Source organism: Phyllobates terribilis, unplaced genomic scaffold (genome assembly GCF_046119375.1).
Source record: "Phyllobates terribilis strain yellow unplaced genomic scaffold, ASM4611937v1 Scaffold_11__3_contigs__length_659146591, whole genome shotgun sequence".
In the NCBI taxonomy this organism is placed as follows: Eukaryota; Metazoa; Chordata; class Amphibia; order Anura; family Dendrobatidae; genus Phyllobates; species Phyllobates terribilis.
Window position 1 is genome coordinate 224,172,331 of NW_027362771.1, and position 15,222 is coordinate 224,187,552.

The following is a 15,222-nucleotide window of genomic DNA, read 5'->3' on the forward strand; positions in this document are numbered from 1 at the left end:
TTGTAGACCTGCACAAGGCTGGGATGAGCTACAGGACGATAGGCAAGCAGTTTGTTGAGATGGCAACAACTGTTGGCACAATCATTAGAAAATGAAAGAAACATAAGATGACTGTCAATCTTCCTTGGTTTGGGGCTTCATGCATGATCTTGCCTTGTGGGGTAAGGATGATTCTGAAAAAGGTCAGGAATCAACCCAAAACTACATTGGTGGACCTGGTCAATAACCTGAAGAGAGCTGGGACCACAGTCTCAAACTTTACCCTTAGTAACACACTATGCCGTCATGGATTAAAATACTGCAGGGCACACATGGTCCCCCTTCTCATGCCAGCACATTTTCAAGTCTATGTGAAGTTTGTCAATGATCATCTGGATGATCCAGAGTAGGCATGGGAGAATGTCATGTGGTCAGATGAGACAAAAATAGAACTTTTTGGTATTAACTCCACTCGTTGTGTTTGGAGGAAGAAGAAGGATGATTACAACCCCAAGAACAAAGTCCCAACAGTGAAGCATGGTGGGGGAAACATCATCCTTTGAAGGTGATTTTCTGCAAAGGGAACAGGATGACTGCACTGTATTAAAGGGAGGATGTATGGGGTCATGTATTACGAGATTTTGAACAACAAACTCCTTATCTCAGTAAGAGCATTGAAGATGGGTTGTAAGCTGTGTCTTCCAGCATAACAATGACCCAAAGCACACTGCCAGGGCACCTAATGAATGGCTCCATAAAAAACATTTCAAGGTCCAAGAGTGGCCTAGTCAGTCTTCAGACCTGAACCCAATAGAAAATCTTTGGAGGGAGCTGAAACTCAATGTTGCCCAGCAACAGCCCCGAAATCTAAAAGATCTGGAGAAGGTCTGTATGGCTGAGTGGGGCAAAATCACTGCTGCAGTGTGTGGTCAAGAACTACAGGAAACGTCTGACCTCTGTAATTGCAAACAAATGTTTCTGTACCAAATATTAAGTTGTTTTTTCTATTGTATCAAATATTTATTTCAGGCAATAAAATGATAATTAATTATGTAAAAATAATACAATGTGATTTTCTGGATTTTTTTAAGATTCTGTCTTTCACAGTTGAAGTGTACCTACGATACAAAAACTACAGACTTCTCCATTCTTTGCAGGTGGGAAAACTTGAAAAATCGCCAGTCTATCAAATACTTATTTTCCCCACTGAATATATCAATTCAATGAGGAGTATTATTTTCAAAATTGGGTCATTTTTGATTTTTTTTTATATTTTGGCATGTAGGGTACTCTGCAAATGGTGTCCATAATCTATTCCGACAAAATCTGTGCTCCAAAAGCTCCTTCCTTTCCAAGCCTTGCTATGTGGCCAATCAGTAGATTCCAACTACATATGAGGTATCGCTTCACTCTGGAGAAATTGTATAACAAATAGTGTGGTTTATTTCTAGCTTTTATTACTTGTGAAATTGAATAATTTGATTGGTATAGTTACCAAAATGTTGTCATTGTTCTGTTACTTTAAGAGCTCTGCTAATGCAACATGCCTTCAGCAATGTATTCCAGCCATAATTGCACTCCAAAAGTCAAATAGCACTCCTTCACATCCAAATCCCACTGTACGATTAAAAAGTAATACCCTGCCACTTATGAGGTATTATTGTGTTCAAGAGTAATTGCATAACAAACTGTGGGGTCCTTTCTCCTATTAACTTCTGTTAGGCTATGGTTACATGATTGTATTTTCTCTCATCTAAGAAAATTGGTCCGATTATGCTAATCACACTCTGAGTGTGAGCAGAGTGTGATCTGATTTTTTGAATGCGGAGAAGATGGAAAAAAAAATTTCCATTCTATCAGTCCATGAAAATCGAACATGATTTTTTTTGATGGATCCATTGACTTGCATTGCCAAGTTTGATCAGATTTACAGATGAAAATAGTTCTGCAATTTTTTCCTTGGACAGACTCATATGCAAAGCTCCATAGAGCAATATTGGTCCGAGTGCATTTCTATGTTTTGTCAGATAGCAGTTGGACCGAAAATGTGGTTGTCTACATGAGCCCTTTGAGGTTAAAGTAACATTTTATTGGAAAAAAAGGTAATTTTTTATTTTTACTGCCAAATCTTATAAAATTCTGTGATGAACCTGTGGAGGTAAACATGCTCACCTTATCCCTAGATGATATCTTTGTGGGATTTCATTTTCAAAATAGGGTTACTTGTGAGGGTTTCTACTTTTGCGGTCAGTTGTGAAAAATGCATGCTGTTTTGGCATTTCTGGTGCTTTGCAAATGTGTCCACAGTTTATTCGAGCCAAAATTTCTCTCTAAAAATCAAATGATGCTCCTTCCCTTAAACCACGTTTTTCACATACTACTTTTCAACCACATATGGGGTATTGCCGTGTTTGTGTGAAATTGCTTAATAAATTGTGGGATCTATTTTCTCCTATTACCCTTTGTGAAAATGAAACATTTTAGAACTAAAGCAATAATATACATTTTCCTTTTTCTTTATTCCATTTTGTGTTAGTTCCTGTGGAGTACCTGAATCATTAACAAACTTTCTGGCAACAGTTTTGAATATATTGAGGGGAACAGTTTTTAAAATTATATCACTTTTTGGGGTTTTCCATAAAAAGGCCCCTCAAAGTCATTTCCGTCCTGAGTAGGTAAAAAAATTGGTTTTGTAAATTTTTTGGAAAAAAAAATAAATTTGCTGCAAAATTTTTAACTCGGGAGTTGCAATAGTAAAAGTGGCGCTGGCAGGCTAGTCACTGTTGCGAATTTTAGACAGTTACCACAAATTGTCAAGGAGTAGGAGTATATAACCAATAAAAGGCTAATAATTCACGCCGGTATAGTGAATAAAATTTGAGATGGACAAGTTAAAAAGTAGTAAATAAATGTTATTTTAATATAAGTAAAAATAATCACTGGATAAAAGGATAAAGGGATAAAAGGATGGTCACTTGTAGCTTGCGAATTAAACCCGTAAGTTCTAGGGTAAAGGACCTATAGGGGGAAATGAAAGATCAAGTTAATAGACCTGGTTAAGGGTTGGTGTTATTAAAAAAGAGATAGGTGTACGGGCATATACCTGGTTCAGTGGTAGGTACGATGGCAGGTACGTTGGGTTTCTCACCAGATTAAATGAGGATGGAAAGCTCTTTGATGGATCCTTTTAGGATTGATATGAGGGGTGAGCTGGATATAGATAGGATGCAAGAGTAAATAATGCAGTCCACCTTCTAGGTTGGCTAGAGGATATAGTAGATACCTGTATGTAGTTGATCAGGGTATACAAGGACACGCTTTTAGATTAGATGGGCTGACAGAAGGATGGATTTAGAGATGGTCAGCTTTTCTGTAATGGAGTTCTCACCGGATCTAGGAAAGGGTGAGGAGGTCCTTGATGAGTCCTTTAAGGGCTGATGGGAAGGTTATACTGGAAGTGAGCGGATGCTGCTGGAGACGCCCAGGGGTGCTCACAGGAGTAGAGTTCTCAATTTATTTACTACTTTTTAACTTGTCCATCTCGCATTTTATTCACTATACCAGCGCGAATTATTATCCTTTTATTGAAAATTTTTAACTCTTCTAACATCCTAAGAAAAAAAAAGATCATTGTAGAAATTATTCTGTCGTAAAGTACACATATCCAAATGTTAGTTAAAACTATTTTATTTGGTTTGAATACTATAAGGGCAAAAAATGAAAAGTTAAAATTGCAAATTTTTCTAAATTTTCAATAAATGTCTGATAATTTCATAAATAAACATTTTATTGACCTACATTCACCACTTTCATGAAGTGCAATGTCTCACGAAAGAAGTAATTTCAGAATCATTGGGACAGATTTATTACATGAAGTAACACGGGTTATTAAGCCCAAAATTAGTTAGGTTCTATGGGGTTAATAGGAACCTGCTAAAAATGGTATCTGATCTGCAGGCAGGATGTTATAGGGCGGGAGTAGATAATCAGGTTGATATACATTTTTGTGGGGGAAAGTTTCAGTAAGCCTTGCATTTTATTTATTGAAATCTTTGGTGTTTGCATTCATATGAATCCAGTGGGCGGTCCTACTCAGTGACTGACATTGTATGTGACGCGCCCCCTGGGCCGTGGGGTACCCGGTGCCGGGCCTGTAGATGCTGGGGGATGTCACAGTGGCGGTGACCCCATCCGTGACCCAGGGCGGTCAATAAAAAGAGGTTATTGATTGGGGATTTATAGTGATTGTATAAAGTTCGTGACTAAGGTATGCGGCTAAGGGAGCCGCTGCTGCGGAGCAGTCCTCTGAAGCTGATGTTACTGCAGCAGGGATGGTGTGGCTCTCCACAGGAAGAGCTAGCTCCAGGGCAGTGTAGATATTGCAGGTTGTGCTGGGCGTTGTAGTGCAGGGGTTGATGGCGCAGCAAGAAACTCAAAGACAAGGAAGTGCAGTCCCAGGGTCTTTACTCACAGTTATTGCACCACCGGGCAGATGCGGGCGTACTGGTGGCCTTCTGCATGGCCCATACCCCTAGGGTCCTTTCTTCTGTTCCTGGAGCCTCTCTGCTCCCTCTCCTTTCTTCTCTCCTTCCTCTCAGACTTGGGCCTCACTGGCTAGGACCGCCTCTGGAGCAGAGCTCCTGCAGAGCCTCTGCTCCTTCCACTTCTCCTCCTCTGACTGAACCCCACTCTCTAAGATGGCTTCCCATTTTATATCCTCCTCTCATGTGCTCTCCTAAGCTACTTCCTCCACCCACACCCACTACATGGTTCCTCCCTCTCTGGGTTCCCCCCACTCCAGCCAGGAAAGGGGCTCAGCAAGTACGTGGGAGGCATCTTGCCCCTCCTGCTGGCTTGGAGTGGTGTGTGTGTGATGCAGGTGTTAGAGTCCTGAGCTGTACTCCTTCCTTACCTGAGAGTGAGATACCATACCTCTGGGTGAGATGCAGTACCTCTGTGGTGACTGAACCCGCTGGGGCGCCACACATGCACAGTCATAAAGGCAAGTCTGTTACTGTGCTATACCATGCTGTCCTCAGATCGTCTACATGTACAATGTGACAGGGTCCCTTTAATGCAAACTTTTAGAGATTAGAGATAAAACTTCCTCTCTCTTCTTGAGTTGTAGACTCATAATAACAAGAAATATTTAGATACAGACTCATCAGGATTTGCCTCTTCACAGTAATGCCAACACTGAATTGCTTGTATTTCCATTCCAAGTGGAGCCAAAGATGTGTATAGTAGTTGGAAGGCACTTGCATGATTTACAAGGACCTGATAAGAGAGGAAGGGAGAATTGAGGGTAAAATGCTGATACAATGATAGAAAAATATTAAGATTTGAGAGTCCTCAGTGGTTGAAACCTTTCAATGGCTAACTGAAAAGATGGCAACAAGTTGCAAGCTTTCAAGACTACTCAGGCCTCTTCATCGGGCATAGTATAACACAAAATCTGAAGAGTCACATACTTATACACAGCAGAACACAGAAATAATGTAATAGATGAGACAGGTGACGTAAAGCAGAGCTATTACTGTGAGAGAGAGAAACAGTTCTGGCTGTAAATATTGGATTAGTTCATAGATAAGGACTGTGAAAGTTTTATTGTCCGGTGATTGAGGTCTGGTCCAGGGTTATGATGACCCCAAAGTTCTGAGGACCACATTCCTTAGTTGATGTAGAATGACATAAATCCATTCGACACATTCATTCCTGCTCTGAAGGTGTGAAAGGTCACCATGAGTTTATATTCCCAAACTTTTCTGTCTCTCTGAGATTTGAAATTACCTTTTAATACCAATAATTTCATGTCTGTGATGTTGTGATCAGGGAAACAAAAATGCTTGGCCACAGGTAGATCTATTTTTCCTTCTTTTATTGTGTGGCGATAAGAATTCATCCTTGCTCTAAGTTTTTGCCCTGTCTTCCCTACATACAGACCCCCAGATGGACATTTGGTGCATATAATTAAGTACACTACATTAGATGTGATACAGCTGAAAGTACTTGGGATCTTATAGTCCTAATGTGAATTGGGGATATTTATCTTGTCTGTGGCATTATAAATGGACAGGTTTTACATTTTTTCTGGTTGCAGGGAATGGTACCTATAGCTGGTGGACATGACAGGGAGCTTCTGACAATGATGCTTCTTAAATTTGGGGACTGCCTGAAACACAGAAGTGGGGGGTCTGGAAATATGGATTGTAATTGGGCATCTTTTTGTAGTAAGGGTTCTAGTTTCCATGCAGCTCTACTAAGCACCTCCAGATTTGGATTGTAGGTGACTACTAGAGGCACCCGGTTGCTTTCTTGTTTAGTTTTGTAATGTAGGAGATGATTCCTTGATATTCTGGTGGCTCTTGTAATCTGGTTCTCAATTGTTCTTGGATGGTAGCCCTGATTCAAAAAGGTCTTTCTGAGGCCACCAAGGTGTTTGTCTCTATCCATAGGGTTGGAACATATCCAATTGTATCTGATGGCTTGGCTGTAGACGCTAGAGTTTTTTATGTGTTTTGGATGGAAACTGTCCCATTTAAGGTGTGTTGGACGGTCGATTGGCTTCCAGTACAGGGATGTCTCTATTTCATTGTTCTGTAGCTTAATGATGGTGTCCAAAAAGTTAATTTCATTACAGGAGTAGTTGAGTGTTAGGTTGATGGTGGGATGAAATTGATTAAAGTGTTCATGGAACGTCTTCAGGTGTTGCTCAGACCCAGTCCAGATGATTAAAATATTGTCACTGAAATGATAGTAGGCCAGAGGCCTGATGGGACATGAGGACAAAAAGTCACTTTCAAGCTTGGCCATGAAAAGATTTGCGTACTGTGGAGCAATTTTAGTTCCCATCGCTGTACTTGTCTCCTGTAGATAACTGTTGAGGGTGGGTGAGGATGAATTTTGTAAGTTTCACCACAGAATCGGCATCAATTCCTGTATTTTCCATGAAGATTTTGCAGACATTTAATCCATCCTGGTGTGGGATATTAGAGTTCAACAATTCCACATCCATGGTGGCCAGGATGGTTCATTCTGGTAGAGGACCTAATGCTGCTAGTTTATTCAGTAGGTCCGTTGTGTCCTGAATGTAGCTGGGTGTAATCTTTACCATGGGTTTAAGAACACAATCTACCCATCCAGAAACTTGCTCAGTAAGGGTGCCCACATATGAAATAATTGGTCTTCCTGGATTTCCAGATTTGTGGATTTTGGAAAGCATATAGAATGTCCCTATTCTTGTTCTCTGGTAACAAGTCATTGGTTCTTATGGATTTGTGGCGCCCCTTTGGGTCCAGTTGCCACAGAGGTACTGCATCTCAGCCAGAGGTGTGGTACCCCACTCTCAGGTAAGGAGGGAACACTACCCGGGACCCACACACCTACATCCAACACTACACCACTCCAGACCAGAAGATGCACTTGGTCACTGCTGAGCCCTGTCCCTGGCTGGAAGGGGGGGAACCAAAAGAGAGGGAACCATGTAGTGGGTGTGGGTGGAGGAAGAAGTTCAGGGGAGCACTAAGAGAAGAATATAAAAAGCAGGGTGGAAAAATCTAGAAGGAGTTCTGCTCAGGGGAGCAGTTGAGTCAGTTCTGCTCAGGGGAGCAGTTGAGGTCAGTCCTGCTCAGGAGAGCAGAGGAGTGGGGCCCAGTGAGAGAGGCCCAGGAGGAGATTGAGGAGAGGAGACAGGAGCAGTGGGAGAGGCTCCAGATATAGAGGGGATCCTAGGGGCACGGCGAGTGCGGAGTCCACCCGTGCGCCCGAGTTCACGCTGACCGTGGAGAGATCAGACTGTAGTAGGGGACCGGCCCCAGACTAGTGGAGTACTTCAAGTCTCAGCTAGCAAACCGGAGGTTGCGGTATCTTCCAGTTTCGTAGCCACAATCCACACATAATAGCTGAAAAGGTAGCCATATAGGACCAAGGGGACTGAGAGGTCGTCGCCCAACAAGGCCCATGGCCATTGGCTCGGGACACTGTATGTGAGGTGCAGGGCAGGATGGTGAGAGCCAGCGCAGAGAGACGACCTGGAGAGGTACATAAGAAAAGGGAGCCCGTTCAAGTGCTTCCAAAATATCTGAGAGTTGGCTGGATCATTTCCCAGGAGGACACAGGACGACGTGGGCGGTTACAAACCGGTTACTGTAACCTGGAGAACTAAACAACTGTGAGTAAAACATGAAGACTGCACCTCAATGTGTCCTTGAATAATTGCTGCGCCATCACCTGCCTTGCACTACATCAGCAACATATACAACATTCATCTAATATACTGCCCTGGGGCCTAGCTCTGCCCGTGGGGAGCTAAGTTATCTTTGCTGCGTCACCATCCGCCCCAGTGGATCTGCACCGCAGCAGCGGTCCCATATAGCCGCACACCACGGGTGGTGTCAGGAACATTATCCCCAAATCTTTATTTCCCCAATCGACTGTTACTTTAATTGACCGCCCTGGGTCACGGACCGGGTCACTGCCTCCGTGACTACCCCAATACAGGAACGGCCCAGCTGCCGAGTACCCCACGACCCAGGGGGCGCGTCAGATTTATCAATCAGACAAGATACCAGCTTATTTAGTCCATCACAAACATGAAATTATTGGTATTAAAAGGTAATTTCAAATCTCAGAGAGACAGAAAAGTTTGGGAATATAAACTCATGGTAACTTTTGACACCTTCAGAGCAGGAATGAATGTGTCGCATGGATTTATGTCATTCTACATCAACTAAGGAATGTGGTCCTCAGAACTTTGGGGTCATCATAACCCTGGACCAGACCTCAATCACCGGACAATAAAACTTTCACAGTCCTTATCTATGAACTAATCCAATATTTACAGCCAGAACTGTTTCTCTCTCTGCTTTGCGTCACCTGTCTCATCTATTACACTATTTCTGTGTTCTGTTGTGTATAAGTATGTGACTCTTCAGATTTTGTGTTATACTATGCCTGATGAAGGGGCCTGAGTAGTCTCAAAATCTTGCAACTTGTTACCATCTTTTCAGTCAGCCATTAGGTATCAACCACTGAGGACTCTCAAATCTTAAGATTTTTTCTATTTACTGGCTATCACAGTACAAAAATATATATTTTCCCTGATACAATGATAGGGCGTTTAATCTAAAAGCGTAAGATAGGAGACCAACCAGACTGCAGCCTAGACAATGCCTTTAACATACACTTCTTGGACTTGAATGAATAGATGTTTAGTGCCCCATACACATTAGATTATAGTTAGATGAACTTGTCAACATTGGCTGGTTTGGCTTACTGTCTAATCTGTAGTGGGGCTTCATACATGATGTTGGAGGACATAACGGTCAGTCAGTTTGAATTTAAACTCCAGATCCATTTGTTTCTGATGTCTGACAGCAACTTTTAACTTTTTTCCCATTGAAAACACTTGATTGCTTGAGAGAGCTGGAGGTGTCTATTGACAAGTTGGGCAAATAGCTATGAAATATACATAATAAAAACACATTGCTTCTGGAGCCACAAAAAAAATATTTTAACAGTGAGCACACTTTGAAAGGATTTGTGTTGTTTCATAAGGCTCTTTCTGCATTACCAGATCTTTGTTAGAAGCTCCTCAATAAATTGTTTGCAGAGCCTCAGAACTGCTAACAACAAACTGAATGGTTATGTAACAACTGAAATGTATAGAAATTATTTAACCAGCAGAGGGAGTTCTTAAGGGGGTGGCCTTTACTATATGCTGTTACAATATTTGAAAACAAGGCGGTGGCATTAAATGGATTGCCAGATTTTTACTATTTTAAATTAACATTTAGGCTAGGGCAACAAGATGAATATTGGTTACACCCATATCAAAGTAAACTCTGTGATGATACCACCTTAAATGCTTTGCTATAGCAAACAAGGTTACCAACCACCTTGCAATCATTGAAAAACGTCTGCCTACGGCCTTGTTTCCCATAAGGATGTGTTTAGGTTATTTTTGTCAATGCCACAGTTAAATTTTGCCATATAAAACTAGCTCCAAACAACAGTTTCCCCTGTTCTTCAATGATATTAGCTAATGATTTAGGCACTCATTAGTTATACCTTTATAACTATCTGCTAGAACAGCAATTAATGATAGGGGAAGGGTTAGGCTAGACTACAGAATACCTGGAAATGTAACAATGCTTAGCCCTTTGTATATATTTATACAGTGATTCATACTAATTTACCTGGATTTGGGTAGTACACTATACGTTATGTCTAAGAAAGATAATGCATAGATTAACAGGTTCATTCTTCTGCAATAAATGTCAATGGAAATTAATCACAGAACAGTCCAGATAGCAACAGTCATAAAACAAATGCTGAATAATTAAAATGAAAAGGTACTGAATTCCTGTCAAACAAAATAAGATGACTCACCTGTGAAAGGCCGGACTGGCAGATCTATACCCATCCTGGCATGATCTATTGCTATGAAATTTGTTATCTCGTCATTTTCCTTAGTGCTGAAAACTGTTAAAAATTATTGCTTTTGTGTTCATTTATAGTGGGTACTGATGAAAGAATGTCAATGGTTTCCAGAATTACATTACACCCAGAAAATAAGTATTTATGTCAGTGCTATGTCACCTTTAACTTTATATTTAATAGTCCTGTAACTACAGTCAGACCGAATATTGACAAGATGCAGTAATGTGATTTATAGTAGGATTTATACTTTTTCATATCCTTCCTCAGTGAATGTTTTTGCAGCTAAGCTAAATATTAATTGAAATATTAGTTCTATTGATCAAAGTATAATGCGTAGATGAACAAATCTTAAATTTACCATCTCAAAACAGAACTTTTCACTTTAGCAAATCTGTAAATGTTCTTCTTTACATTAATTCTCCAACCAATGTGGTTTTCAGTGAATCTCAAATCAGTTGAATTACATTCACCATCTATCTTTTGTTGATTCATCAATCACTTTTATTCACTGCAAATCTTAAACTTAGCAAATCAATTCTAACTTTTCCCAGACAAACTTTGGAGCTTTAGGGTTCGATCACATGAGCATATACATCAGACCAATGTTATTCTATGGGGCAGTGCCGACTAGTGCTTTTATTTCTCATGTCAATTCAGCATGAGAGAAAAATCGCAACATGCTACGAGTTTCTGCACAAATAGGATGACATGCACCAATTCAAGTCTATGGGTGTGAGTAAAATATCAGACCGCACTCAGATGTTATCTGAGAGAATCGGATCACAGTAAACTGACACTGATCAGAGTTTGATCAGTGTGTTAATAGCATAATTGATCCGATTCTCTCGGATGACAGAATCAACTCTTGTGTGAGCGAGCCCTTAGCAGAAGGCTATCTTAGAAGCTTCAGATGACTCATGCTTTTCAATAACAAATATATGTTTTATGTGAAACAGGTATTCTTTTTACTGTTTATTTTTTACCTTTTTTATCTAACATTTCTATATATTGTACATCAGTAATCCTGTATCTTGGAGCAACCAAAAGCTCATATCATTCAATCTAGAGCTGAGGGGATTATTTGAAATTAGAATTTAACAGCTTGGTCAAAAAAATAACTGTACTGCAATGCCTCTAATTGACTAGATACCACATGTATAATACTGGGAGGACTGTATTTTGAACCCCTTTTGAGCTCTTTGATGCATACATTGCCTTATTAATGTCCAAATGACCTCAATCTATCTGGCAAAGGGATGGTAACTGGTGCTAACCAACAGCGGTATTCAGATGACCTGTAAGGGTCTAATATTGGACTATTACAACATGGAAGTGTTCAAAAAATATGAATATTTTGTACAACATGCACGCTTTGTAAGGTACATTGTTGTGTTTATCTGTGCGAGTTATGGAGATCTTTCTTTTGTCCTTAAAACTAACTAAATAAATAAAAATTATGGCATGTCCATTTTACAATCCAGGAAGCACACTTTCTGTGGTACACAAACCTTGGTTTCAGGATTTTTGCCTAATAGCAAAACTAGGGTACAGAAATTGTAAGCTACCCTCTTTGTTTGCAGTTTGTAAAGAATAAAAAACAATTGATGCTATTAAGGTGTTATTACTACAGTATAGCTCAAATCAATTAATTCACAGATACACTGAATGACTATGCTGGTACACCAACCCCTATATATCACTTGAATCTTTGTATTATTATTCACAGACTGAGACTATCACATCCATTTTCAATGTGAAAAAAATAAAATTTTCAATTATCACTGCAATAGTAGACCACAATCAGATTAAGGGGGTGATTCATTAATACTTGGGTACCACATGCTAGTCTTAAGGAAGTGCTCCCTGGAGTATACTGACTGGATTTATTTGTTGCTTAATGAATCAGGCAGGTCTGAAACTCAGCGTGCTTTATTAGTGAAGAGCAAGCACTAAAATGATCGGATACTCGTTACTCGAGTCAAGTTAATCGTAATGCTCGGGTGCTCGACCTGAGTAGCGAGTATAATGGAAGTCAATTGGAAACTTGAGCAATTTTCCAGCAGCACCCCCCTCCTCCCCCCCGGAGCTCTTGAGAAATTTTTAGATGCCTCCAATCAATGGCAACAGTGCTGAAATGGCATGGTAACAGCAAAGGGAAGAAATCTGGAATCATCTCTGAATCCCAGGTCGCTGCTGGGAACAAATGTTGTCAGAGTATTATGCCACTTTTACAGACTAACAATAAAACATACAAAACCAAGGCTAAAATGGATTTCACTGAAAAGAATGTTAAGAAACATTCTTTCCAGGATAAGGACTTGTATATAAGGCAAAATAAATACGAGAAAAGCAAATACTCCTCCACATTTTGGACTATGTTCACACGTAGTGTGTTTGCTGCATATTTGCACATTCACATTTCTTTCAACAGTGAAAAAACATTCCCCAGTAAATGTAATTTTATCATTTTACTACCTTATCTGACCATGCGGTGTGTGACACATGATCAGACACATCCTGTTTTATTTATGAAGGAGGGACTCTGAAAGTCCCATTTCTTTTCAGGGCCATCAGCGGCCTTCACTATTTGTAGAGGGCCATCAGGCGGCTCTTACTATTGTTAGAGGGCCAGCAGTCAGCCCTCACTATTGTTAAAGGCCAGCAGGTGGCCCTCACTATTGTCAAAGGGTCACTCGGCGGCCCTCACTCAAATTTTATATGTCCAGCAGCCGGCCCTCACACAACATTTTAAGAGGGCCAGCAGTCAGACCTCAGTAAGCATTTCTGAAGAGCCAGCAGCCGGCTATGCTTTGCATAGCCGTATATTAATACTGCAATATAATGTATCCATCTGATGTGGTCAAATTTTCTTTTTCGGATATATTCTGTAAAGTTTGAAACTTGGAGTGCCAGCAGGCGGCCCTCACAATTTATAGAGTGCCAGCTGGGAGCCTCCACTACTTTTACATGGCCAGCAGGCATCTTGTGGACATATGAGACCAAGATAGAGATTTTTCTTAAAACACATCATTCAACTGTTTACTGTAAATGGAATGAGCCCCACAAATAAAAGCACTGGGTTCCTTGACTGTTTGCAAGGCATAATTAAATGTGAAGATTCCCAAAGGATTTTAGGTCACAATGTAGTACCCAGTGTTAGAAAGCTGGGTTTGCATCCTAGGTCTTTGGTCTTCCAGCAGGACAATGATCCCAAACATACTTCAAGAAGCAACCAGAAATGGATAGAAACCAAGCACTGCAGAGTTATGAAGTGGTAATCCCATCTCCAGTAGCGTAAAGTCTCCCACCACTACCTCTTACATACAGAAGCTGCAGAGAAACTGTGAATGGACACATTAATTCAGTTAATTTTGCCAGCTTTGATGAACTTCTGAGTACAGATCACTGTAAAAATCACAAATCTGTCAATGAGTGTAAAAGCAATCAGGTAATAGACAGTGTAAGAGATGTATGTGACCAGTGTGGTAAGACGACTCACTCAGCCGCTTCCGGAAGTAGACTCAGGAACCAGGGTTTTCTCTGCAGTCTTTATTGTATGGCATAAAGCCCTGCAGCTCCAGAAGAATAAACACGGCCTTACTGGCAAAACAACAAAACAAAAGATAAACAATAGCACAGTCCATATGTGTTTGTGCGGTTTGCCCACACCGGTTATAGTCCAACTTTCAGCTCCTTCCTTAGCTATGGCTGTCCAATCTGGAGACCTTGCCTCTCCAAACACAACAACAGAAAAAAAAATAGTCCTTGAGCATTTATGCTTGCTCAGTTACACCCTGAGAGGAGGTAGGGGAATGGCCTCACACCCTCTGCCATTCCCATAAAACCACACCCTTTAGTTGAGTTAACCCCCAGCATATAACTTGCTGGCAGAAAGGTTATTAGTTTCAGTTCACACAGACTAGCAACCTGTGTGACACATACCTCCCCTCATATATCATACCAGTGACTCTGTCACACCAGAATGAACACTCATTTCCAGAAGATGATACCTGATATTGTAGGATATAGAATAGATTTGAATAGGTCCTGAAAAGTTTTTTTTGTACGTGGCAGTACCAAACTGTGGGGGAACGCAAGCAACCCTGCCTGCTTAGATGAATTGTTGTGTAGGTCGTGTGGAATGGAGTCGTGGGGACTCAGTTTTGCAGCATGAGAGCTGTGAGGCACCGGGCCACCTGTCCTGCTGGTGCATTGTTGCTGAGATGGTGGTTTGCTCATTTTTAGTTTGTAAACTTTTGCCTAGTGGTGTTAGATTAAAGTATGAATATTGGGATGTGCGGTCCATGTCTTTTTTCTACAGTTCTGGCATTTGTAAATCATTACATCACACACACTGTATGCTGTGAGGTTTCTCTTGAGCTGGGAGCATTACATAGTAACATAATTTTTAAGGTTGAAGGAAGACTAAGCCCATCTAGTTCAACCCATCGCCTAACATGTTGATCCAGAGGAAGGCGTCATGTCACTGCAAGTATTCTATATGCATACTTCTGGCCACATTACGACTAGACTGTTTCTGGCCTTGCTCAATACACTTGAATACACCACGCCCATCTAGTTAAAATGTGGCCGGGAATATGCATATATGTGCATATATGTGCAGTCACATGACCAACCACTTGCAGCGCCGGCAACGCAGAATCCTCACAGCGTGCAGTGTGCGATGTGAGGATTCACAAGTCTGCAGTCACATAGTGACTGTGACTGCAGACTTGTAGTTTAAGACTAGACAACTCCTTTAATCTTGTAATTTATTTTTCCATCTGAACACAAAACATTCTC